This window comes from Macaca fascicularis, chromosome 1, assembly GCF_037993035.2.
Source record: "Macaca fascicularis isolate 582-1 chromosome 1, T2T-MFA8v1.1".
NCBI lineage: Eukaryota > Metazoa > Chordata > Mammalia > Primates > Cercopithecidae > Macaca > Macaca fascicularis.
The window spans coordinates 149,865,811-149,889,953 of record NC_088375.1 but is presented as its reverse complement, the minus strand read 5'-3'; the positions used below and the strand labels follow the sequence as shown (position 1 = coordinate 149,889,953).

Sequence of the window (24,143 nt, the reverse complement as noted above, 5' to 3'; positions counted from 1 at the left end):
TCAGAAAAGGCACCTCAAACAATTTAGATTACCAGCCCAGAAATGAACTGACCAAGCAGCTCTGCAATGTCAGCAGGAGGAAGGGAGATGAAGGAATTACATCTTCCTTTCTCGAGGCCCCTTTGTGCAAACCCCCCTGCAAGCTGCTGACAGAGTTCTGTTCTAAAACGTGGATAGCTTTGGGTTGCTCTTCAACAACAAATCACTGGCTCTCCATTCGCCATAGGCAAGTCCCAGCACAGCATTCAGGGCACCTCACACAGCGACTTCAGCCTATCTTTCTAGCCTCATGCCCCATCTCATCCTTTTGTATCCCAGAATATCTCAGAAGTGTAATGGGGTTTTTTTTTTGTTTGTTGTTTTCTTGAGACAGAGGCTTGCTCTGTTGCCCAGGCTGGAGTGCAGTGGCATGATCGGGGCTCACTGTAACTTCTGCCTCCCGGGTTCAAGCTATTCTCCTGGCTCAGCCTCTCAAGTAGCTGGGCTTACAGATACGTGCCACCACGCCCAGCTAATTTTTTTGTATTTTTAGTAGAGACGGGGTTTCACCATGTTGGCCAGGCTGATCTCAAACACAGGATCTCAAGTGATCCGCCCGCCTCAGCCTCCCAAAGTTCTGGGATTACAGGCGAGAGCCCCAAAAGTGTACTTTCATCCTGTTGACTGTTTCTCATGATCTTGCCCATTTCCTGAAGGGCTGTACTCCCTCTTCTTCTTATAGGTCCAACTCAAATATTATCTTTCTTGATAAGATTACCCCTAACTTACACTCACATTTGTTCCACTTAGCTCAACAAAACATCCATTGTGTTCCTTTTCTTCCAGGACCTAGCACATTGTCTTAGACATGCAGGCATCCTCGTGAGGCAAATCCCTAGATCATGAAGTGATTTTGAATGAAATTGCTAATAGATGACTCTAATTTGCAGACCAGAGTTTTATCTTGTATGCCAAACCCTGTCAATTGATAACAGCTAGCTGGAGCACAGTGCAAAGTAGGATTTTAATGCAACATTTTGGTATACCAGGAAAAGCATGGTGATTGATTCATGATGTCTATTGCAGTCAGAGAGGGGAATGACAACATGCATGCCTATTTCCATCCTTTCACTGGATACTTCCAAAGGACACATATTTTTTGTGGTTGTTAATATAATCTAATTGTCTATTTTATTTTGGTTCATTTTATTTTTTAGAGACAGAGTTTTTGCTGTCACCCAGGCTGGAGTACAGTGGTAAGATCATAGCTCACTGCAGCCTTGAACTCCTGGGCTCAAGCAATCTTCCCACTTCAGCCTCCTGAGTAGCTAGGACCACAGGTGCACACCACTGTGCCCGGCTAATTTTTAAAAAAATTTTTTGTAGGGACAGGGTCTTACTACGTTGCCAAGGCTGGTCTTGAACTCCTGGCCTCAAGCAATCTTCTTCCCTTGGCCTCCCAAAACACTGGATTACACATGTGAACCACTGCGCCCAGCTTGTTTATGATTTTTTTTTCTGTCAGTATAATATGCTGTTGGTTGCTACAGTTATTCATCTGTGTGTTGCCCTCATTGACTTCATCCACATTTGGCCTATATATGCTTGCAGGCTTGCACTTGTATAAAAGTTCCTATCATGCATAGCTCTGGTAAATAATAAGCAAAGATAAAATCTTTTAAAAAGCAGCTGTATTAATACCTTCCATTGATATTTGGAATGATTAAGGTTTAATTATTTGGAAATTTGTTTTCAATGCTCTGAGCCCAGAATGCTGCTGATTGTCTGCATAACTAATCCTGCCTAATGCTGTCTCCACATTCCATTAATAACATGTTCTGGATGCTTAACAATGAAGCACGGTCTTATTTTCATACAGCTATTTGGAGAGCAAAATGCTCTTGCAAAAGACTAAATATACCTCTTCCCATCCTTATTTGGGTGCCCACAACAGAGAAATTCGTGCCTGAAGCTCAAGCCAGGTCTCTTAACTCTGTACAGGCAACTCCTAATGAGGTTTCTTTCTAATGCAAGTCAGGCGGCCACGCAGTGTCCTGTGATCAAAGTCAACTCAGGTAAAAGAAGGAAACCTCCTTCTTTTTAGTTTGAGGCTAAAAGCAGGTTTTATTCCCTTTGGGTTTTTTTTTTTTTTTTTTTTTTTTCACTTTCTCCATAGGCTCTGAAAGTGATTATCTTCCCAATCAGGGAACAACCACTGCAAAGGAATGCAATCCTTGTAAAGCCCAGGGGCACACAGGTTTCTCTAACCAGCAACATGCCTCTCAATGTGAGGGGCTGCCTGGGATATCTCCACTGCCAAGGGACAAGGGAGGGAACAGAACAGAGCTTGGATGCCAATGCTCTGCTGGAGGGGAGGCAGCTGCCATTTGAATTGATGCTTTTTAAAATCTCCTGCTGGGGAGAAATGGGGAAGTGCTAATGGACGTAATGAACCAAGCCTCCCAGGGAAGCGAGAGAAAGCAGTCCCATCAGCCGGATCATTTAAAACTAGAGCAAGGAAAGCACTTCGGAACAATGTAGTATGGGCAGGAACACAACATAGGCAGGAACTCTGAAACTGAGGAACCGGCCGTCAGCCCTTTGGCCCTGAAACAAGTTATGTAGTGTATTTCCAGCACAGAGACTGCTGGCAGGTGATTAGTTGCAAACAGGGGTCTCCATGTACCTTGGGAAGGCGTACAGGGAGGTGAGGAGAGTTTGCAACTCTAGCCTGCAGCACAGGGGGATGAGGGAGGGTGCAGGGCAGCTGGGGCTGTGTCCTCACCCAGACACCCCCCCTCCCTGTGTGCATGTCCCCTGACCATCTCAGCCTTGTCTGTGGGCATCAACGGGACACCTGCCTGCCTCCCTCTTGGCCCCTTGAATTAGTTTCCTATGCTGCTGTAACAAACTTCCATACACTGAGTGGCTTAAAACAAAGCACAATTATTCTCTCACAGTTCTGGAGGTCAGAAGTCCAAAATGGGTCTCATTTGGCTAAAATCAAGGTTGTTGGCAGGGTTTCGTCCATTCGGGAGGCTCTAAGAGACAACTCATTACCTTGACTTTTCCAGCTCCTAGACACCGCCGACATTCCTTGGCTCATGGCTCCTTCCTCCATCTTCAAAGTCAGTCATGTAGCATCTTCAAACCTCTCTCTGACCTTCCTGCCTCCCTTTTGCTTTTATAAAGACCCCTGTGATTACACTGAGCCCACCGGGACAATTTCTGTATCTTAAAATCTCAATCGCATCAGTAAAGCCCCTTCTGTCACGTAAGGTAACATATTCACTGGATCCAGGGTTTAGGACATGAACGTCTTTGGGGGCCATGATTCTGCCTACCACACATCTTCCTACAGTCTCAGCAGCCAGGGTGTCAGAAGCATTAGGCTGTCCCAGGGCTGGAGCTCCACAGCCACAGTGAAGGTGAGTCAGATGGGACCAGGGATGGCATGGCTGGCATTTCTTTACCAGATGGATGGTGTGGCTGGCATTTACTTGAGCTTGCCACTTCCTCCACTGATCCCGTCTGCCTCAAATACTGCAACTCCTGAGACAGCCTCACACTTCTGCCACCTTCTAGATGGACAGTGGAGTGTAGACCCCTCTGCACATACCCATGAGTTAGGGCCCCCAAGGCATAACACTTCCCGGCTGTGCCTCAAGTTGGCCTTCTCCCTAGGGCTTGGCAGATGTAGAGAGTTAATAAACTATTTCCCCTGTCCTCTCTTCCTCATCCACTTGCTAGAAGCAGTCCTTGAATCACTGTGACACAAGGCGTGCTTGAGTCCTGGCATAACCTGTCAGAAATTAAAATACACTTTCCAGCAAAAACAGCATTAATAATCACAAAGAGAAATCACTAAAATTGTACTGTGCTCAAGGTCCATTATATGCTAGGTTTGTTGGGTGGCTGAGACATGCCCTTCACCTTCACCTTCATTTCTGCAGCAAAAGTGGTGCTGAACAGCAGACATGCATCAGCTGGCCTTGTCTGAATGGTGGTTTTCCAGTGACTGTGACGAACTTACTATTTCACTGCATCGCCTGGCCCACATTCATCCCTCTATTATTGCTCTGCTAAATCATTCCCTTCCTAGGGATTTTATTATTTCAATGGTCGCTTCAGTTACCTCACTATGCTATAGAGACATGGAATGTGCCTCTTTGCCATATAGAAAGAATTTACAACATTGGGACCTCAATCTAAGGTTAATGGAAAGAGCAGGGAAGTACAATTAATGGGCAAGCTGTTAAACTTGATGTAGCCTTGTACAGCAGATGAGAAAAGTATATGGTGGTGATTGAATCTGGGCTCAAGTCAGACTTCCATGAAGGGTAATCCTAATTCTGCCATTTTCAAGTATGTGACTTGGGGAAATAGAAATAGAACCTCTCCATGTCTCAGCCTCCTTGTCTGTAAAAGGGAGATAACAATATAAACGCAGCAGAAGGCGAGTGGTTGCCTACCCAGCAGCTGTGCCCAAAGCCTCTTCCTTGCCTTGAATGCAGCAGACACACACTCTTTGGTGTGTCTTCTCCCTTGCAGCTAGGGGTAGCCATGCCACCCAGTTCTACCAATGGGCTGAAAGTGGACATCTGCTGGGGACCCTGGGGAAACATTTTCCTCCATAATCAGAGGCATAGGAGGAGATTCCTCTTTCTGTTACTTTTCTCTCTCCCGCTTTGGAGGGTGTCAAGAGAGAATGTGATATTTGGGGCTTCCATAACCATGTCACCATGAAGACAAAGCCAAGAGAATGTAGAGATGCCCAACTCGTGTCCTGGCTGCTAAACTACCCTGGAACTGCTCACCTCTTTGTTAGGGGAGAAGATTAAATGACTCTACGATTTAGGTCACTATTGCCTGAGTGTTCAGATTCTTGAGTCTTAACCATTCTTAACCATTCTAACCAATACAAATTCTGATATCAGGAGAAAGAAGAACTCAGATCGTGCATATCAAGTGCCTGATACAAAGCTATTATTTCAATAAACAATAACCTATAATTCTTATTATTAATACCTGGGGAAAATTAAGATACTGTTATTTGCCTTTTTTCTTTTGAGATAGGTCTTATTCTGTCACCCAAGTTGGAGTGCAGTGGCACAATATAGTTCACTGAAGCCTTGACCTCCCAGGCTCATAATTGTTTATTTTGTTTTATTTTACCTTTTTTGTTGTTTTTGTTTTTTGTTTTTTGTTTTTAAACAGAGTCTCACTCCGTCACCTAGGCTGGGGTGCAGTGGTGCGATCTCCTCTCACTGTAACCTCTGCCTCCCAGGTTCAAGCAATTCTCTGCCTCAGCCTCCCTAGTAGCTGGGATTACAAGCGCCAGCCACCACGTCCGGCTATTTTTTTGTATTTTTAGTAGAGACGGGATTTCAGCATCTTGGCAAGGTTGGTCTTGAACTCCTGACCTCGTGATCCACCCACCTCAGCCTCCCAAAGTGTTGGGATTACAGGCTTGAGCCACTGCGCCTGGCCTATTTTATTTTTTAGAGACAGGGTTTTTGCTCTGTCACCCCAGCTGGAGTATAGTAGTAAGATCAAAGCTCACTACGGCCTTGAACTCTTGGGCTCAAGTGATCCTCCCTCCTCAGTCTCCTGAGTAGCTGGGACCACAGGCATGCTTCACCACACCTGGCTATTGTATTTTTTTGTAGAGGTGGAGTCTCACTATGTTGCTCAGGCTGGTCTTGAACTCCTGGGCTCAAGTGATTCTCCTGTCTCAGCCTCCCAAAGTGCTGGGATTATAGTATTATTTGCTGGTTAACGTCCTACTTTTCAACCTCACTAGCTCATCAATTTATGCTTGTGCTGAAAAATGAGGTGAAGTCTCATAGGTTCAACTGCACTTGCTGAATAGTCATATCCTTGATTGGGTTTACAGAACAGGAATTTCTCAAGACCAGACGCTGAGTCTTATGCATCAATGAACTCTGTGCCTAGCTCATAGAGTGCCCTCCATTGGTGTTCTGGGGGTGATTGGGTGAATGGATGAATGGGTGGGACAGACAAGTGAACTAACCCCAGAGCCACTGCAGAATCCCTTCTTACCTAGCGTCAGGCCTGGTAGCCTCTTGCTCTATATAACACACACACATGATGAAAAGCAAAGTCAGACTTTTATGGGAATCTGGTACTTCTGACCTTGAAACCCTAACCGATGATGTTTTATAGGCTATCCAGGGAGATTCCTATCTGGGCAAAGAATACAATCCAGTGTTCTCCCAGCCCAGCATGAGCCAGTTGTCTATTATTTTGATGAAATGTCTAAATATGCTCTAAGTCTTTTATATAATGTGACTTTCTTTTTCCAAGAGGAAGCAGATGACTTGCACAGAGGAGCTTTCAGAAAATTGCTTACTGCAAAGAAAAAGTGATGATGTTTTCATTATACTATCAGGGCCACACACACACAAAATTGTTGCCAATAACCAACTTCTGTTGAGGTTTCTGCTGGACGAGATAATCCAATTTCCAAGTGACTATAGTTATTCTCTCATTTGCAAAAGAAGTTGCTAAATTCGGAGATAGATGTTGAATCAAGGATTAAGGATCAACGCAAATACTCATAACATGCTTTCAAGCTATTGATCAATTAGCTCAGGCAATAGCACTTGTTTTTTTCCTGTGTAGCCTGATATCCCTCATCTTTGCAAATGAGCCATGGTGTGTGTGTGTGTGTGCATATGTGGGTATATGTGTGTGTCTATGTGTGTGTATGCATGTATGTGTGTGCATGTGTGTGTATATTTGTGTGTGTATGTGTATGTGTGGGTGTGGGTGTGTGTATGTGTATGTGTATGTGTGTATTTGTGTATGTGTGCATGTGTGTATGTTTTCAGTCCATTCTTACCTCCAAAGTTTCTTTCTTCCTTATGCATAGAAATTTTGCAGTTCAAGATAAAGAGATTTACACTGTGATGATCAGGGTCAGTCATCAATTCACTCTGTCATATCTTTCCATACTCCTGTATCAGTTAGGAATTTCTATTGGCTGCTAATAACAGATTGAAAAAATGTGTAGTAAGTGTATAGCGTGGAGGTAGATAGCGAAGGTTTGGCAGTTCTGCAGTGTCATCAGGAACTCAAGTGCTTCGATCTCTCTCTTTTAGCATATGATTTCCATTCTCAAGCCAGCCTCATGTCTCAAATATGGCTACAATAACTCCAGTCATTAAACCTACCTTACACATACGGAGCAAAAAAACAGGGGGAGGGGAAGGAAGAGAAAAAGATCATATTTTAACTATTTTTCCCTCTTTAAAGAGCCTTCCTGGAAGTCCCACTCAACAACATCCATTTACATTTCATTGGCCCAAATTTAGTCTATAAGAACTATATGCAAGGGAAGGTAGGAGACGTAGTATCTCTGCTGGGTGTGGCGTCACCATACATAACTGTAGCTCATTACTAAGGAAGCCGGGGAGAATAAATATTACATAGAAACAACAGGCATATGCTTACCCCATCTTTACTCTGCTTGCCCTGTTTCACCACCAAGACCCATCTAAGTTGTGACTTTTGATCTGTTTGGGTTTGAGTTCTTCCTTAAATCAGTGTTTTGCTTTTAATGTTTATTATTTATTCTCTGCATGGATTGGCCATTTGTGGCATTGTTAGTGATGCTCTTCAACCAGACAGACTGAACAACTCCACCCAATGAGGCTGTACTCTTAACTTAAACAGAAGTCTAACGCCTCCAGGGTCACCTGCTGGTAATTTGCCAACACCATCAAAGATGCTAACAAGAAAGAGACAAACAACCTGTTAACTGAGCCTTTATTGTGCCTTGTTTAATCCTTCCAACCAACATCTCTATGAGGTGCTGTTATTAATCCCCTTTTTATAGGTGAGGAAACCAAAGATCAGAGAGGTTAAGTAAGTTGCCCAAGATCATAGCTGAGAGTGAAACTTAAACTTTGGTATGTTTTATTCTAGGGTTTTCTCTATTATCCTGTATTTAAACCATCTCTGAAAAATTGGAGCCCACAAGATGGGAGCTATGCCCAGAACATACCAGCTCTGGCCTGGTTGGAGTCACTAATTTCAGAGGCTACTCTTGGCCCTTTGCCAATCTGCAAGATGGAAGCAGGAGGGGGAGTGGATAGTTTTCTGTCATCTGGTTCTCAGCTTTGGTGCTGTTCAACTTCTTTCCCATTGTGGCATATGTTAAAAGTGATAATATTCATGCAGCATGGGGGTAGCGGAGGCTGGCTGATCTGGGCTCCCTCCTGCCAGAGGCTGAGGGGTCCATATCCTGACTCCATGGTCTTTTTCTCTTGCTATCCCCTCCTCCAGAAAAATGAATGTCTTTTTCTCCCCCAAGATCCCCCAGGATCCCACACTGCATTTTCTTGTCATATCTCCTGTCTTCTCCAATCTGTGACATCCTCAATCTTTCCTAGTCTTTTATGACATTGATACTTTTGAAGAGTACTGTTCAGGTATTTTTGTAGAATGTCTCTCAAATTGGGTTTGTCTGATGTTTTCTCATGATTAGATTGAGATCATGCATTTTTGGCAGGAATGCCATGAAAGTGATGCACTCTTATCAGCTCATCGTGGCAGGGGTACATGAGGGCAATATGTCTTATTACGGTGATGTTGACCCTGAGCAGTGGGTCAGCAGCAGACCCAGTCTGCTGGTTTTCCCACTGCAAAGTCATTACTTTTTCCCTTTGTAATTAGTAAGGGTCTTAGGGGAGATACTTTGAGGCTATTCAAATATTCTATTTCCCTTCAAACTTCTGCCCACTAATATTAGCATCCATCTGTGGATCTTGCTTTTGGTATTCTAAAGGTGATTTTATATGTTTCTCATTCCTTGTTTTTTAATTGCAATTCTTCAGAAAGGAAGATTTGTCTTTCCTCTGCTGTTTATTTTATTCTATTATTTATTTATATAATTATTGATTCATAGATATTAATTTTACTCTATAAATTATAATCCAATGCTATAGTTATTTATTTTGCTGCATGAATTGTTCCTGTTCTGGCCACTTGAAGCTCTTTCAGGTAAGTTCCCATGCTCGTCCGAGATGCCATCATCCTTTTTGGGGTACTTCCTTGCTTTCTGGTATCACCACAGTCTCCAGGCTCATCTTGGATATTTTCTGTCTCAGTCCTTATCCAAAGGAGCCCTGGTTTCTTCTATTGAAGAATATATTAGAAAATAAGATCTGGGTACTATGTGGCATTATTTATCATTACAAGATAATTTGGAATCAAAATATATTTCAGTTTTAGGATGAAAATTGTGGAGATTAGTGAGGGTACCCAACTGCCCAACATTACACAACTCAGAACTGACAGACAAAAAGCTCAAACCAGGGCAGATTCAAACCAGGGCAGATTCTGTACTCTTAACCTCTCCACTAGTGTAAATGCCTCATTTATTATAAATATGAATTACTATTTGGCAGAAAATGTGCAAATGTGCCGGATAAATGTGATTTCTGGTTGATGGAGTGTCCGATAAAGTAGACTTGTCTATGAAAACAAACTTGGCATCCAATAAATATTTTTAGATAGATTTTGTTGAGAGAATCATCATTATCCTTAGACATTTCTTGGTCTTTATGAAATTTCTGTAGAGTCCAGTTGTACTTAATTCCTTTATGGAACATGGTAGAACATATATAAAATAATAACAAATATAGAAAAATGAAATAGAACAAAAATAACTGCAGGTTCACTTTTTGGATCCCCATGGCCTTTGGCTGGAACTTGATGGTGGGGTTCACCCTCTCTTTGCCTGTTGCTTTAGTAAACCAAAGAACCAAGGCTTAGGGACATGAGCAACTTGCATTTGGCCAGTGGTGGGCAGAGTGGAGCTGGAATCAAGATTTCCTGGCCGGATCCCCAACCGGTTTTGGCCCTCATGATCTGACCAAGTAAATCTCAGGGTAGGACAACAGCATCCCGAGAGACTAAGCCCAGATGGACAGGGCCACAGGAGGATTCTCTGTACCTTGTGGCCCATGCCTGTGTGTCATCTGAGAGGCCCTGTCCACACTGCTGGGAAGTAGTCCTGGCAACTTTGCTCCCTTTCTGCGTTTAATTCGCAACACCAAACCCAACTCCTGCTTCAGTTGCAGTTAAGAATCCAAGACAAATATGCCTCAAGAGGGGAAAACCTGGTGGCTTGATGGAATGAGATTGGAAGGAGGAGACTGGTTTCTAGTCTTGGCTAAAGTACTAGAGTTTTGCACTTAACCAGTTGTTTACACCAGGCAAGATCTTTCATCTCTCTGAGCTCTACTTTCCTGACTTTAAAATGATAGGGTTGGACTAGATGACCTCTAAGGCCCTATGCTGCTTTGAAATCCTTGGAAACTTCAAATTCCTTTGCAGAATTTCCGAGGGCCTTGGACCAGCCAGTCTCACCGGTAGAGCTCTTGCGCCACCTAGTGGTGAACTCAGAGGCCCTTTTTCTCCCTTTTGAGTTCAGGTCCCACCTCAGCTGGAGCAAGAGAACAAAGCCATTTCAGCCCTTTGCAGGACTGTGGCAAACTGCCAGACCTGGGAGGAACACATGTTTAATTCATGTCCTAGAAAGATATGCTATGTGAACACACTGCCATTCCTTATGGCAAAGGCCTTAGTGCGGTGGGCATGTGGTTACAAAGCCAGGTTCCTGATGTCAAGAACACCCAGCAAGGTGCCCTGATAAATGCCACCCAGAAGAGATGTGTTTGGCTTACTCTCTGTATGCTGACCTGTTGCACACTGATCCTTAATGCTTTCAGCTGCTCCCTGGTTAACAGTCATTAGGCATGCATGCAGCACCTTCATCCTGGGCCTCAGCCCTGCTGTCAGAACCCTCCTCCAGATATCTGAAGCGAAAAGAGGCAGGGGACCCCTCGGGTGTCCTGCTGATCTGAAGAAATCCTTCATCCGATGGGAGGTCTTTCTAGGTTCCTCCCCTGACACTCCTATCTAAATAAAAACCGCTTCTGAAGCCTGCATGACCCTCAGAGTTGGAATCATCTGGGCTGTGGAGCACTTACCCCACATACGCTGGAATTTGTCAAAAGTTGCCAGTGATCCCGGAATTGCAGCTAACTACCTAATAGTGGATATCACGTCACTCCACTCATGGGAAGACTACTGTTAATCTGGATCTGGAAGTTCCACGTCATTTGCTTTTGGTTTCTATGTCCTGGTGAGGCAAGCACAGGCAGCATGGTTGATGCCCATTGTACAGGCAAGAAAACCAAGGTTCGAAAACAGGTTCAGTGACTCTCCAGATAACCAAAGGGAGTGGTGGAGTTACAATAACATGAGGGAACTCTGACTCTCTCGTTCAATCACGCAGTGTTTGGGCATTTGTTTTTATGGTCTCAGTGAGGGACCTTTGGTTCATAGTTCATTAATTTTCATCACAAACACTATTGAAAACCATTAATTGCCTGTACTTTAAATAGCAGTATGGAGTTTTTTCCTTGCCTAGCAAGACAACGGGTGTCAGTGGGTGGAAGGAGCACTGGGCTGGGGACCAAAAACCCTGAGCTCTTGTTTGACCACCAAACTGAGGGGCCTGGGAAGTCACAACCACTGAGGCCTCCCCCCTCTTCATCTAGGAAGTGATGGGGGTAGGAGTAAGGTACGTTTCCTCCCAGAACTCCATATGTGAAAGAAAGGGCATTTCTGATTTAGGGTGTGTTTCACTTTCTCTAACCTTGAATCTGTCCAAGTAAAATGATTAAGCAAGGATATCTGTCTTTGCCAAAGTATGACTTACCTGTTCAGTCCAGATTGTTCAGGTGGGCTTATTGCTTTCTTGATTTGTAACCTTTTGTTTTCCAGTGACCTGGACTGTTTTTGGTATAGAATTTCATTCCCAGGTGATAAATTCCTTTAGGGAAGTGATAGCAAATAGGTTTAATCTTGAGGATCTTGAGGGCCCTTCAAATCAGTGAGCAGTGGCTGTTGGGAGCTCTGTGTTAATGTCTCTGAGGCCATGCTTTAAGGCATCATGGGAACATGATTGATTAGCCATGTCTGCCGTGGGCAGAGGCTGGGGAATGCAGAGGGCAAGGGCTGTATCTGGGATAGCACTGTGGAATTGGAGCAAGGAAAGCCATGCCAAATGAAAAGGCACAGATCTGCTTAGCAGCAGAGCAGGGATAGGAATCCACACCTCCTCCTTTCAAGTTCAGCGGCCTCCCACTCAAGTCTTCCTCTTTATTTGGTGTGATGGGCAATCAGGTGCTTTGAAGATGCTTTCTGATGATGAGGATGAAACTGATGGGCTGGCAGCAGCTTTCTGCCTGCTCTTGCGGCAACGTGTATACCCACACATGTGTTTCTCCCTTTCTGAGACACAGAAAGGCTCAACCTTTGACAAGAGATTGACCAGGAAACATCAGTAAACACATCAGACGCCTACATACCCATTAAAACATGCCTATCTTCTTCTGGGCAGTTCCAAGAGAGACTTCTAAGAGGTCTGCCTTGCACAACTGACAGGTAGCAGCAGGAGGAGAGGTGCACCCCAGGCTGTGGGTGGGAGGTCGGAGGGAATGGAGAGGCAGGAACAATGGACCAGCCTCCTTGGCCTCACAGGGGGCGTCTGAATGAACGATGATGGCTCTTGACCTTCCAAACAGCAAAGGCACATTCCCAGAGAGGCCGGCTGTGGAGGGCTCCTGCCCAGATGGACTCGCTGTACTGTGAAGGAACATTCTGTGTTCTCTGACTGGCAGCGGCTGCCCAGCCCATCAGCTTCCCCTGACTGCACACCAAGGGCCCTGACGGCTTTCTCATGGGGCACCCTGGGGCTTCTGCCCTGAGCAGATGCTGGGCTTTACGTTCCCACAGAAAAGGCTTGCCCGCAGCAGTCCATCCATCTTCCTCTCCATCTGAGAGGCAGTGTGGCCTGCCCTGAGGGTCTGCAGGGAGCGTTCTCACCAGGCCTCGGAGGATGCTGCCAGGGAGCAGACGGCCCTGGAGCCTGAATGCCTCTTTTGTTTACAATGAAATAAAATCTGCCCTTTTAAAAAGCATCGACACTGCCAAAATCCCAGGTAAAGGGGGTGCGGTTGACTTGCTGCTAGGGAGGAATTCCTTAAGCTCTGCAGGCAGGCCATAAACCCTCCACAGGAAAGGCCCGGGCCTGGCTCTTGGTGATGATGGTATTTCTCCATCAACACATGCACCTCCCCTGCCTGGCAGGCAACTCAGGAGTGAGGAATGACCTAAGCCAAGTTTCATAGCAGTGGAGGAGCATGTGGTTCACCTTCCAGTCAGTGCCTCAGGGCAAGCCCTTTCCATCCTCTCCATAGCGCCACCTCTCAGCGGGAGAAATGCTTGGTTCACACAAGGGTCCACCCTGCTCCCGTCTGGCTCTTTGAGTTAACGAAGTATCACCCTTTACAGGTCCTGGTTCTGATGCACCGAGATGTCTGATAATAAAAAGAACCCAGTGGTTACACTCCAAGTTGCCTGGGCTTTCTTCTGGGAGGTTGCTCCTTTCTTTGCTGCCATCACCACACATTCCTTTAGTAAGGAAACCCCAAGAGGCCGGACGTCTGCAGCACATGAGCTGTGTGTATTTCCACACCATGATTATTGCCAAGAGGTTAGAAACTGAACATGATTTGGGTCCTGAGGGGCCTTAAATCACTGTCAAATGGGAACTTGCTATAAACCAGCTGAGACCAGGGACTAAGTTTCTGTTTCCAAGGACTCCATGAAGAACCCTGCAAGAGAAGAAAGCACATTCCATTGTTTAGGCTAAGCTGAATCCCAGCTACTCAAGGCATCCTGGCCTTTGGGATTGGATAAGGTAATTTTTGTAAGGATTCCTGACGCAAGCTGTCATGTCAAGCTTCTTTACCCATCTGGCCACATTTCATGTTCAGATCCATCATGCAGTTCTCTGCATTTTATTGACAAGGCAGAGGCTGTTTCCTGTGCATAACTCCTTACCACCCTCAAGAGGAAGGTCCTCAGACAAATACATGAATGTTCATTCATTCAACAAGCATTTATTCAGTATCTACTATACTCCCAGCACTGTGCGAGACTCAGTGTCTCCTGTGGATCCTCAAGGGGCCTTCAGATATGAAAAGAAAAGTACAAAATGATGCAGGTGCTATGGTAGGCTTAAGTATTAGGCTCCATGAGAGCAGAGTAGGAAGAAGTCATTTCCTACACGGGCAGAGAGTTGAACTGAGGGTGATGGGGCCAGGGAAGCCGCCCAACACCTAACATCTGGAGTTGTTTTGGGGGTAAAAGTTAACATGCAGTTCTTACGTGTACTCTTAGATCTGCGTGCCAGGCATTGTGTTGTCTGCCTGCCCATCTGGTTGGACCAGCATCTGGGGGGTGGGCCAAGTTATCCAAGCTCCCAGGAGATGGGTAGGACAAGAGATTGTCAGTACCTTACTTGTCCACAATGGGAGCTATATTTGTGCATGGGAGGGTATAACCGCCTGGACAGAGGCCACTCCTTCTGGGGCACAACCCTGCCCAGGAAACCCCAAATAGAGGTTTGCTTCAATAAGAGCTATGTTTATCTAGGAAACTCTCTAAGTTGGGGAGAAAAAAGGAGAATAAAAGAAAAGGAAGAAACCATCCATCCACAGCCAGAGACCTGAATATTGCCCAGGAAATCTTGCTAGGTTTGTCTAGTGAGACCACAGACGTGTGATTTTACGTGGGATGGCTAAGGGAAAACGCTTTTACTGCACATTGGCAGGCCTACCCCGCCACGCCATCATGGCAATTGTGGTTCTTTCTACGCCCAAATGCATGATTCAGGTTTTATAGCTCTTAATAATTGCATCCTTTCATGAGCCTTTTCCAGCAGAGTTACTGCCAGAGTTACCTTTTATATATCTCATATATTAACATGGAAATGACACGGCATTGCTGCCTAGGATTCCTACAGCATAGATACTAATTGACAGCCGAGGACCAAAGGCAGTTCAGCTTGCCTTGCTGATTTCATTGCTCGTGGTAGATATAGAGAAACAAACTTCTAACTTGAATTATGGCAATTGCTGGGCCATGCCAGAGGTCATAGAACATGTTTTCTTTCCTTTCTGCTATTTGTTATTTTATTTTATGTATTTTTATCTCTTGCTCAATTTCTCTGATCTGTGAGGGCTTTGGGAAGCCACACATGTGCCTATTGCAACCTCTGAAAGTACTTGCAATATCCAAGGCTTCCATTTTGGAGAAACTCCATGCCCTTCAGAAGGGCCTGTAAATCCATCTCCACTGGTGGCACTCAGGTGCTTATGCTGCAGCTCAAATCAAACTCTTTATTTTCTTCGCCCTTGATCTGGATCTTAATGGAGTGTGTGAGACCAGGAGCTTTGGCAGGGCAGTGCCAGGGTGTTTAGCACTCACTGACCCTCAGTTACTCTGGCCTTCACCAGGCAGCAGCAGTAGAGAGGCAGCTGTTTGTTCACGGAGCTGCCTCGTCTCCATCTACTAGGTGCCGTCCATGGGGCTGTGACATGTGAGCACAGGCTGGTGCGCCTCCACGATGGCAGCCAGGTAGGGCCAGGGGCAAATCTCACTTTTGCTTTGTCTTATTGAAAATCATAAGATAAGCTAGGTGGTACATTTAAAAATAATTTCCAAAGCCAGGTGTGGTGGCCCACAACTGTAACCCCAGCACTTTGGGAGGCTGAGGCGGGTAGATCACTTGAGGTCAGGAGTTTAAGACCAGCCTGGCCAACATGGTGAAACCCTGTATCTACTAAAAATATAAATTAAAAAAAATTAGTTGGGCGTGGTAGTGGGCGCCTGTAATCCCAGCTACTTGGGAGGCTAAGACAGGAGAATCGCTTGAACCCAGGAGGCAGAGGTTGCAGTGAGCCAAGATTGCGCCACTGCGTCTAGCCTGGGTGACAGAGTGAGACTCCATCTCAAATAATAATAATAATAATAATAATAACCAAGTTTAAAAGTTGTAAACTATCCGCTGTCACAGGTTAGTTTTAAGACCTGCTTTTTGTCCTTGAGAAAGGGGCATTACCTAATAAGGAATCTTGGAGGGAGGGTGAAGAGGCAAAGTCTGGGAAGCACACAGGGTGGGGAGCGCCTGCGTGTAGTCACTTCAGGCTATAACTTTCCTAACAAAGAAAACTGCTGAGCCATTTCAGACCCCCTCCAGCCTGATGCAGTGATTTCTTTGCCCTTCAGGGCTGTAGGGCTTATGGAGCACAGCTCAGCACCAAGTGACCAAGCCACCTTGGTCACTACGCTGGTGGCTCTAAAGCCCAAGGCCTTCCCAGATCTGCAAGAGCTTCTGTAACTGATGAACAGTTTTACACTGTGCCATTGTAGGGACTCACAATCTATATAGGAGGGATGCCAAGTATTCACTTGTGTTCAATAACGATTTACTTGGCTCTCCTAGGCCAGACACTTGTCTTAGTCACCAAGGATCCAGTAGTGAACACAACACAGTTGCTATCATTATGGGGCTAATGTTCTAGGGCAGGGATCCCTGACCCCTGGGCCATGGACCATTGCTGGCCCATGGCCTGTTAGGAACCAGGCCACATAGCAGGAGGTGAGTGGTGGGTGAGCAAGCAAACCTTCATGTGTGTTTATAGCTGTTCCTCATTGCTCGCGTTACCACCTGAGCTCCATCTCCTGTCAGATCAGTGATAGCATTAGATTCTCATAGAAGCGCAAACCTTATTGTGATCTGCGCCTGCGAGCAATCTAGGTTGTGCACTCCTTATGAGAATCTAATGCCTGATGATCTGTCACTGTCTCCCAACACCCCCACATGGAACCATCTAGTTGCAGGAATAAAAACTCAGGGGTCCCACTGATTCTACATTATGGTGAGTTGTATAATTATTTCATTATATATTACAATGTAATAATAATAGAAATAAAGTGCACGATAAGTGTAATTTGTTTGAATCATCCTCAAACCATCCCTCCCCAACCCCACTGGGTCCATAGAAAAATTGTCTGCCACAAAACCAGTCACTGGTGCCAAAAAGAATGGTGACTGCTGTTCTAGGGGAAGGAGATAGACAATAAACAAACACAGTAATCTACAGCACAGCTTCCCATAGTGAGAGACGCCAACATGCAGAGTGGGGTAGAAGGATGGGAGCTGCTCTGGGTCAGGCGGTCAGGGTCAGTCTCTGGAGAGCCAACCTTTGAGCAGAGAGTCCTGACTTTAGAGGGTGCAAGCCTTGGGGCTGCCTGGGGCAGAGCATCTCAGAGGAAGCTGCTGGGCCAGTGCTTAGCAGAAAGAAGAATCTGGCAGGGAGCACTGTGAGGTCTAAAAAAGCAGCTGCTATCTATTAAGTGCTTACTATGTATTAAGCACTTTGCACGCCTCTTACGCTCCATACAAACATGGTCTCATTTAACTATTACAACAGTCCTGTGACATAAATCCAACAGTTCCCATTTTATAGATGATGAAACAGAGGCTGAAAGATAACCTAGTCTGCCTCAGAGCAAGTTTGTCTAACTAGCAGCCCAGGACGATTTTGAATGCAGCCCAACACAAATTCGTAAATTTTAAGACATTATGAGAATATTTTGCGATTTTGTTTTTTTAACTCATCAGCTATCGTTAGTGTATGTTATGTGTGGCCCTAAATAATTCTTCTTCTTCCAAGGTGGCCCAGGGAAGCCAAAAGATTGGACACCCCTGTCACAGAGTTAGGAAATGGCGGAGCTGAGACTTGAGCCTGCATCTAGTCTGTGTCCAAAACCCCCTGTTCCCAACCTCCTCCAAGACCTGCTGCTCCCCTGTGCTGTAGTGGGAGAGTGCTCACAGGCCCACAGCACTTCGTGTGGAGGAAAGGATACTTTTAAGACCTAGTTTGCCTGGAAGAAGCTTTGCTCATCATGAAAACCCACTTTCTTTTGTGACTGTGTTCTCTCTCTTGCTTGGAAACATTGTCCAGCCAAAGCTGCTCCTCTGGGTGGCTTCCTGAGTCTTTGTGGCTTCATTGTTTTATGTGGTGAATGCTGTTGCCACCAGGATGCCCACAAAGTCTGCTTGGGTCCCCAGCTTTATTTCAGGGCTTCCTGGGGCTGCCAAAAAGTTGTGCAATTCTTTCAAGGCCCTGGCACTGGGAACCCACACTTGTAAGGCTGCTTCATTCTTATGTCAGCTCTGAGACCAGAAAGGACTCTCCAAGGGTAGCCACCTCGGTGCCTGCTTCATCCCCAGAACCACATGGGCACAGTGTGGTGCAGAAGAAAGAACAGCAGTTTGGAATCAGTCAGTTTACACATTTGCAGAGTCCGGTAAAAAACAAAACAAAAACAAGAAGACAAAGTAACCAAACTGCACAATCCTGAGCAAATAAGTCAGCAGTCCGCCAAGCCTCAGGGTCCTCATTGTAACAATAGGAGCAGTCTTGCTAACCTCCGTCCACTGTTTACAGTGGCGATGACACCCCCCATGAGAATACGCTTCTTGCAAAGGAGCATATTCTCCCTAGAAGAGAGGAGGAAACAAGATGAACTGCATCGTGCAAAGCCCAGTGCCTATCTGCTGGATGTGAAATGCCTGCATGCTGTAAAATCACTCTGGGATTTACCCATGCTCTAACAGTGGTTGTGTATGTTGACTATTCTCTGTCCTCAGCCAGCCTACCGGAAGCAAAGTACAGTGATTGGAGGGCATCTCTGCAGGCAGAAGCAGCACTGAAGGCATGTGGAATGAAGATGAGTGGGAAACATCTCAGTAAACACAGCACTATTCATGATAGCGAAGATGTGGAAACAACCTAAGTGCCCATTGATGAATGAATGGATAAATAAATTGTGATATATATATATGTACATATGTATGTATTACAATACACCTACAATGGAATACTATTCAGCCTTTAAAAAGGACATTCTGCTATTTTGCTACAACATGAATGAACCTGGAGTACTTTACGCTAAAAAGTAAGCCAGATACAGAAAGAAAATAACTGCACGATCTCACTTGTATGTGGAATCTAACAAAAAGTCTAATACATAGAAACAGAGGAGAACAGTGGTTACCAAGGATGGGGAGGGGAAAGAAATGGGGAGTTTGTCAAAAGGTACAAAGCTATGTGGGAAGGATAAATCTAAAAATCCAACATACAGCAGGAGGACTATAATTAATAATACTATGTTGTATATTGAAAAGTTGTGAAGAGACTAGAATTTAGGTGCTCTTACTAAAAACGGGGGGAAGATGATGAATATGTTAATTTGCTTACCTGTAATAATCGTTTCACTATGTATATCAAAATATCATGTTGTATACCTTAAATATATACAATAGAAAATAAATAATAAAATAAACACAGATTAAAAAATAAAAACAACTCAAGATACAAATGTACATATGGGTAGCTGTAGATGTAAATCACTGGCTAAGGCATGGATTCTGAGCCAATCCCTTTGAGTTCAGATCGTGGCTCTGCCACTTTCTCACTGTATGATCTTTAGTGACAGCATCTTTTTTCATGGCTTAGGAATTTTTTAAAGTCCCAAATTAGGTAGTTTTAGCTGGTAGATCCTCGGATATGTCTTGTTCCTCTTCTTCACTCTTTGTAACCTGGGGATAATAATACCACCTACCCCAGGGTTATTGTGAGATTTAATAATATAGACACACAGAGAGAGGGAAAGAGAGAGTAGTTGGAACAGTCCGTGACAAGCAACATTAAAGTGTTGACTATTATTATTATTAGGGAAGGGCCAGGTAAATGCTAGTGCTTGACACTTGCTTCCTTTAAAAAGAGAAAAGAAAAGAAACAAGACATACCCAACATCTCCCAGCTTAAACCACCTAATTTAGGGTAAAAAAATTCCAGACGATGAAAAAGATGCTGCCACTTAATTATTCAGGGAATGGCTTTTCTCTAGGCAAGGCAATCTGAAATGTGTCCTGGCAAATCGACTCCTTGGCTAAAGACACATAGTGGCTCTTGGTTGGGCGTGAATTAAACTGCAGCTCCTCCCGCTCTCCAAACTCAGAAAGGAGGAGGAATGTTAAGTGTGGCTGCATTGTCATTAATTAATTTCTCAAGGGTTGCAGTAATCAGGAAGCTCATTAATGTGTTTTAGCTTGCCTTTCATTTAGAGAATGAGTAGGAAATGTAAATGGAGTGCACTTAGAAACCTCAAAAATCGTTCAGTGCTGTAGTGGGAGGGGAGAAACCATGGTATGTCTCTAAGGAAAAGAAAAAACCCACAAGGGCTTCTTTAATCACATGAAAGAGAAGCAATTCTAACTGAACAGCAGCAGAGGCTCCCTGTGGCGTTTCAAAATATTATCATTTGGACTTGGTTGTTCCTGTACTCTTGTGCCATGTTTAAAGATGCCATGCTCCATCCATATTTATACTTCTCCCAGCAGGGAGCATAATCCTGAATGGCAAATTCCAGGGGCGACGGCTCGGCGGGGCCATTCCACAGGGGCCTGCCGGGAGCTCCCTGGAGTATACAGGAGCAAAGGCCGCATAGAGGAAATCAGATCTCCACGGCTCCCCCTAGCGGAGGCTCTGCTGTTGGGCCAGGTTGGGGGCGGGGCACCAGCGACTTCTCTAATTCTTTAAGGCCAACCTAGGGCCATACCTGTTCTCCTTCATTCTGCTCTTGACCGCCCCCAGGAGGTGCCTGAAATTGAGCTCATTCCTTCTCCTCTGTGAAGTCAGCATGTTTCAGAGGCCTCCTTTCATAGACGTGGACCAATTCTTCCCTTGCAATTCCTGTTAAATGTATACATAAAGCACTTAGAACAGGAGGCAGTGTTCTATCATTCTCATTGTGATTGTTAGTGCTAGCTACTGGCAGATAGTGGGCCATCCGGTTTTGGGGGGTGTTTACCCCTCCATTTTTCACACGGAGCTTCCTGACAATGATCACTAACCAATTCGTCACACGACCAGCCATAGCATCTTGGGTTGTGACTCAAACTTCCCTCTGTCCTATGTCCACATCCTTATCTTTGGTAGACACAGGTCTCACTTTTACTCTCCCCTTGATGTGGGAGGGAGGGGCTGGGCCTGAGTCCACATACACCCTCTCCAGTAGGACATGTCTCTGGTGGGCATGGACATGATCCCACAGGAAGCCAAGTTTCTTCTGACCAGAAAAGGGAAGCCAGGTAATCTGTGTCTCTCCCTCCTCCCCAGGGAACAAACACTTAAGTCACTTAACACTTATCCTGCCCCATCTTATCCCACCCCCACCTCTCCAAGGGGACCTTGCATACATGACCCTCTCCTATGACCCCAACCAAATTTTCCTCTTCAGCTCAGTTCAACAAACGTCTATTGAACACCTACTATGTGCCAAGCCCTATGCCAGGTGCTGGGGATCCAAAATGAAAAAGACATGTTTCCACTCTTAAGGAGCAGACTAGGGAGTAAGTCACACCCAGAGGCATTATTCCAACAAATGGAAGTACAGAGGGGGCTGGAACTCAGCCTAGGCTTCCTGGAAAGGAAGGAAGCCTGAGGTTGGCCTTGGCAGACATGTGGCAGGTTCCCCAGGACTGGAGAGTGGTGGGCATGGGACACCGTGGCACGAGCTTCCAAGGTGAGCACAGTGCTTGGCGCACAGTAGGTGATCAGCACACACACTGAACTGATGGATGGAGCAGGTAGCCAGCAGTCAGTGCTACTAGTGCGCAAACGCTGGCCTGTGGGGGTTGATGGCACTGAAGAGGGTCTGAAGCCCGAAGCTGAGGAGGGCCTTGAGTGCCAGGCTCTTAATTTATAAGACCTTACCCTACAAGAGTTTGAAGCAAAAGAGTGACATAGTCAGCTTCACATCTTCTTTGCTCATTATTCCACTACCCTAAGGAAGCCTCCTGAGAACTCTGAAGAGTTGCCCTCTAAGATCACAGTCTCATACCAGCCATATTATAACCATGGTGCTCCTTCAGTCAACAAACGGGCTAACTAGACAGCTAATCTTGAGATACTTGGTTGACAGTTTACAGGGTGAAATGTTCAGTCTCTACCTTAGTTCCTAATCTGTAAACAGACCTTTTGAATTCTATTGAAAAGCTTTCTCCACAAACCTTGCCTACAAACAAGAGTTTATTCCCACCTCCTGCCCTTAACTGCTACAGTGCACTCTTACCATCATGAACACACCTCTGCACATCCCAGTACCCAGTCCTATTTGTACACTTATGGACCAGTATCATAATATGACATCCTGGATCAACTTCTGAAATGCAGTAAGCAACATGTTACAGCACAGGAAAGAATCAACTTCAGGTTTGGGCACAAGGTAGGCCAAGGCTGACATTCAAAAGAGGGGTGTCTATTGTAATGTCTAGTTTTAAACCTGGATCATGCCTCACTCTTTGAGATTTCTGCTACATTTTAATTTTTCTGAAGATTGAATAAAATAATGAGTAAAGTGCTTAGAAGTGCCCTACCTGTATAGTAAGTTCTCAATAATATTGTCTATGTTCATTATGATTAACAGGATAGTTCTGCCAAAGATTCAGGTTATTTATACCTCTGAGGATAGAGAGAAATTTATCTACTGTGAGAAATGAATTTGGCAGTTTTTAATGTTAATTACTTTGGTATTATTCTTTCATGTTTTGCGTTTATATCTTGGCCCCCTAATTAGACTGTTAGGACTTTGAAGGCAGGGATCTTGTTAGATTTGTATGTTTATATCCTTCAAAGAATCCAGCACTATTTCTATTATGTCATAGATATTCAATAAATAGATCTAGATTGACTCAATGTTAGAAGGGCTCTATAAGTATTAAAGTGTTAATCACCACAATACTCGGCAAGTGATAATCTGCCCCACAGTCCTCGTCTTTGCCACCACATCAGGAAAACGGGCAAGACATAGGTTCATGAGGTGGGTAATGAGCCCAAAGGACTGTAGACTATGCTGTCTGACTGGTTCACACACCCCAGCTAATCACTGGATCTGTGCTTCCCGCTATACACTGGCCCAGGAAACCTCATGAACTTCTCTGACCTCCAGGCTCCAGGGTTCCAGATGCAGCACCGGTTCCCCCGGCATTTATTGTGCTAAGGTGCATATGACTCTTCCAAAGGTCAGGAGAGGCCCTGGAAAGCTGGCCCCCTTCTTGGGTATCACTTGCAACAAGTTGGGGCAGACTACATTGGCTTCTTCCCCGCGGTCAAATAATAGGCCATTCAGTCTTGGGGAGAGAAATGAATCAGCAACCCCAGGGCCATTCCAGTGGCCCTGAAAGCTGCCAGCTGGACAGCCCATTTCAAACAACCAATTAGTATGAGCACCACAAGTTGATTCGAGCAAATCCAGGCACCTCTCTGCAAGTACGAGATGGGCCTGCATGTCTGCATGGAAAATGAAGTTGTTTCACCTTCCATGGCATTGTTCCACTCCAAGGAACAAGCTTTATTTATCTCAAAACTTGGCTTCTGTTGACTTGCCAGATGAAAAATGATGTGAAGTTACTGAGATCATCTGCTAAGGGAAATGAATCCAAGCACGGCGAAAGATGTTTTGCTGCTTTTTCAAAGCACATCAGTCAGCTTGTCTTACAAGCAATAGAATTTTGCTACCAGGTAAAGACAATAATTATTTCAATTAGCAACTGAATTAGATGTAGAAAGTAATGAGGAATAAAGATGCTGAACTAAGTTCAATAACTCACCACATATGCTTCTCTTTCTTGTTCTAGCTAAAGTAGCAGTAAACAGAGTGAATTCAGCTGTGGGATGATAAGAGCCTTTCCCCGCCGGTGGACTGAGTCTCAATTCATCATTCACTGCCTGATGAAGAGGCAGCATAGCAAACATGAGATGCCAACCGTATTCAGCCTATGCTCAGTTCAGCACCACCATTGGTGCACAGTGACCCTTGTGGAAAATGGGAAATTATGAAGTTCTATGGTAATTAGTGAAACAATAATTTAAAGATATTTTCAGCCCCACTGCTGAAATAAAATAAGGAAATTCCAAGGATCTAGAGTATTTTTATTCAGCATCTTCTGAGACCATTCTTTTGATTTCACTCATATGCGTTTCTGGAACGGGAAGAAGGAAAAGAGAAGGGGAGAGAGTGCAAGGACTGGGGCTTCCTTATTCTGGGAAGACTTTGACCAAACTAGGCTAATGCGGCAGAAAGAAACTGACACAGCTGATGGTCTTGTTGCACGTTTAGCACACCTGAAGTTTCTGCTTTGATTA

General features: G+C 44.9%; 1 long non-coding RNA gene across 1 annotated transcript; it reads left to right on the top strand.

The window, feature by feature from the left end:
- Positions 1–23,241: 23,241 nt before the first annotated feature.
- LOC141409180 (uncharacterized) lies at positions 23,242–23,916 on the top strand. Its single transcript, XR_012428207.1, has 2 exons — positions 23,242–23,519; positions 23,636–23,916. It is a non-coding gene; the product is annotated as an uncharacterized lncRNA (long non-coding RNA).
- Positions 23,917–24,143: the final 227 nt, after the last annotated feature.